General features: G+C 44.3%; 1 long non-coding RNA gene across 1 annotated transcript; it reads right to left on the bottom strand.

The window, feature by feature from the left end:
* Nucleotides 1-702: 702 nt before the first annotated feature.
* LOC123739492 (uncharacterized) lies at nucleotides 703-1,697 on the bottom strand. The gene is made up of 3 exons (XR_006767728.1): nucleotides 1,502-1,697; nucleotides 1,270-1,347; nucleotides 703-1,108 (listed from the first exon to the last, which is right to left on the bottom strand). It is a non-coding gene; the product is annotated as an uncharacterized lncRNA (long non-coding RNA).
* Nucleotides 1,698-3,716: the final 2,019 nt, after the last annotated feature.

Genomic DNA, 3,716 nt, shown 5'->3' with positions numbered 1-3,716 from the left:
ACCTGAGTGTGTTATAACAGAAACAAACTCAGGAAATCTGATAGAAAAACAAGGACACTAAATACAGTTTCAAAATATAGCAGCCAGGGATCAGACATCCTAAGAAATGGTACTATCACTTATACTGGCATGCAACAATTTCAAAGATTTTACTGAGTTACAGTTCATATAAGGAAATATCAATTGAAATAAATTCATTAGGACCTAATCTATGGATTTCACATGACTGGGCAGGGGTGCAGCCATGGGTGGGCCTTGGAGGGCATAGGCCCACCCACTGGTGAGCCAGACCCACCCAATGGGGAGCCAGGCCCAGCCAATGAGAATTCGTTTTCCCCACAATAGGGCCTTATTTTACTGCTGCTCTTTAATTATTTGTTACTTTTATGCCTTTTTTTGGGGGGTATTTTTCTTAAAATTGCATTGTTGATTAAGGGCTTGTAAGTAAGCATTTCACTGTAAGGTCTACCTACACCTGTTGTATTCGGCGCATGTGACAAATAAAATCCGATTTATTACACAGACAGAAATACTCCTCAGCCCCCCCCCCTCTTGATATGCAACACCTGTCAGGTGAATGAATTATCTTGTCAAAGGAGACACTCACTAACACCGATGTGCAAAATAATTGAAAGAAATAATAAAAAAATTCTGATCATGAAACACGGGACCAACCCTTTTTTTACATGTTGCATTTATATTTTTGTTCATTGTGCATTCAAAATCAATAGGTTTCTGCCCCCTACTGGGTGAGTGGGGACAATGGGGCTGTATTTGAAATTATAATAATAACTTTAAACATGTAATATTGGTTAGACTAACAATAGCATTAAAGTGCAACACAGAGTAATCAATGAAAATAATACTTTCACAAAATGAGTCCTACTCTGTGTAGTTTCTTTTGACTTCCAGAGATCTTCAACGAGAGCATTTGTCTACAGATATGTGTAGTGGATCTGTGTTTTTCCATTTTGTAGTGCACAGTCCCATTTTGCTATCTGGCATTCAAAAGTACCTACCCCCTCAGTGAAAAAGACTGTGGTGTATTTAGTCTCGGAGTTCCAGGTTGACAGGCTACTATGTGCGGGGTCAGAGTTTCTGCTTTATCCTGCAGAGAACAGACACTGTTATCAGACTCTCAGACTAAGTGGAGGCCAGTCTGCAGTCTGCTGCTAATCAGCCAAGGAAACATGTGGGTCTGGTAGAATGCAGCAGGCTGATAAGACATGGGGAGAGTTGCACTGCAGGCCATCTAGGCTTCTCTCTCACCTCTGTCTCCAATGTAGGCAGGTCAGCAGTATCAGGACAGTGAGCACAGCAGGATGGTGTCCACTGAATCGATGCCCTCTGGATTGGAACATACAGACACACATATGGATTAACATCCACAAACACATGCACAAGTGCACATAAACACACACATATGGATGAACAACTGTCTACTCCAATGGAGGTAAGTCAATAGAATAGTTCCAACATCTCTGCCTGTCTTAGTCCTCACCTACAGCCGTTGGACCAGCAGGACTCCTTCCATGTGGATCCTGTACAGTCCAGACAAACCACTCAACTGGTACCACAGCCGTAACTACAACCTCAGGATTTCCTCTTCAATCTGGACTAGAGGCTGTAGTTGCAGCTGAAGCCATGCCTCTGCTCCAGAGGAACAGACTCCCACTGCAGGACAACTTCTGCTCAGGTTCTGCACCACTGCCTTTGGGCCAGCAGAGTGGGCTGAAGAGTCAGTGTAAGAGGGTGAGTATAAAGGAATACAATACATCCACATAAAAATGTATTCATTATGGTGACAGCTACTGACAAATCAATGAATGAGCTGAGCTAAAGCCTAGGACATACATTAGGTCTGTGCTGTGTGTGTGTATATTTTACCTCCTTGCCTGGTGTAGGCTTGTCCTACCCAGTCTCTGCACCATACTCAGGCCTCACAGTCTAGCTGTAGCACAGCTCCGGCCACACGCCCTCTGACAACAACAATACTCCCACCCATGTTTAGAATGTCATTCCATGCAACAGCTCATTCTTGTATGTCAAGTCTTTGGGCATACAACACATACTGTAAAAGGTAGGGCCCAGAGTTTTTCCTGATCACATCACCAAATAACGCCTTGGGTGCTGGGAGATCATACCATCAGTAAGACATATGTATCATTTTACATTGCATACACATTGGACACAATACAACTAAAACTATGCAAGTTTCTGGGCATTTGTTCAACTTCATATCAAGATATAGACTCCTGCACAATGCTATCATCTTACTATTTTGCAAAGGTATTGACATCAATGGTCAAATATAGTCAGAGTCTGTACCTGTGGGGGTAGGGTCAGGTGACAGGAAGTGTCGGACACACTCAGGGCATTGCAGTCACCTGTGTGCAGTGCATTCTGGAAACCCTCAGTACAGCAGGACATGTTAAACCACAGGACTGAGCATTTCACCTGACTCTTGGGTGGGGACTGCAAGACACACAAAGACAACAACTCAAATTGAATGTTTATAGAATACGCATGTAGACACTTTAAAATGAAATGGACCTGAGAGAGCAGAGTGACTAGCTCTAGCATAGTGCCACCCTCACCTTCCACAGCAAAGTCACTCATCTCATGTCTGCCCCCACCTACAGGCTGAACGATACTCCGGCCAAACTGAACAATCTGGGGAGAAGGGCCTTGGTCAGGGAGGTGACCAAGAACCCGATGGTCACTCTGACAGAGCTCCAGAGTTCCTCTGTGGAGATGGGAGAAGCTTCCAGAAGGACAACCATCTCTGCAGCACTCCACCAATCAGGCCTTTTGGGTAGAGTGACAGCCTGCTTGGAGTTTGCCAAAAGGCACCTAAAGGACTCTCAGACCATGAGAAACAAGATTCTCTGGTCTGATGAAACCAAGATTGAACACTTTAGCCTGAATGCCAAGCGTCAAATCTGGAGGAAACCTATCACCATCCCTGTGGTGAAGCATGGTGGTGGCAGCATCATGCTGTGGGGATGTTTTTCAGCATTAGAGACTGGGAGACTAGTCAGGATCGAGGGAAAGATGAACGGAGCAAAGTACAGAGAGATCCTTGATGAAAACCTGCTCCAGAGTGCTCAGGACCTCAGACTGGGGCAAAGGTTCACCTTCCAACAGGACAACGACCCTAAGCATACAGCCAAGACAACGTAGGAGTGGCTTTGGGACAAAGTCTCAATGTCCTTGTGTGGCTCAGCCACACAAGGACATTTCTGGGGGAGACCTGAAAATAGCTGTGCAGCGAGGCTCCCCATCCAACCTGGCAGAGCTTGAGAGGATATGCAGAGAAGAATGGGAGAAACTCCCCCAAATACAGTTGTGCCAAGCTTGTAGCTCCATACCCAAGAAGACTCGAGGCTGTAATCGCTGCATAAGGTGCTTTAACAAAGTACTGAGTAAAGGGTCTGAGAACTTATGTAAAAAAATATATTAATTTTTTTTTAAAAACACTTTTGCTTTTTCATTATGGGGTATGGTGTGTAGATTGATGAGGGGGGAAAAAACTATTGAATTTGTTTTAGAATAAGGCTTTAACGTAACAAAATGTGGAAAAAGTCAAGGAAGGGGTGTGAATACTTTCTGAAGGCACCGTATATCTACAGCAGGTGTTGGCGTTAAGTTTGTCCGTTTTTTTCCTCCATACAGTGCATTCGGAAAGTATTCACACCCCTTCCTTGACTTTTTCC

The sequence above is a fragment of the Salmo salar genome, unplaced genomic scaffold, assembly GCF_905237065.1.
Source record: "Salmo salar unplaced genomic scaffold, Ssal_v3.1, whole genome shotgun sequence".
Lineage (NCBI taxonomy): Eukaryota > Metazoa > Chordata > Actinopteri > Salmoniformes > Salmonidae > Salmo > Salmo salar.
The sequence above is the reverse complement of the archived record's forward strand: the minus strand, read 5'-3'. Positions and strand labels throughout refer to the sequence as shown.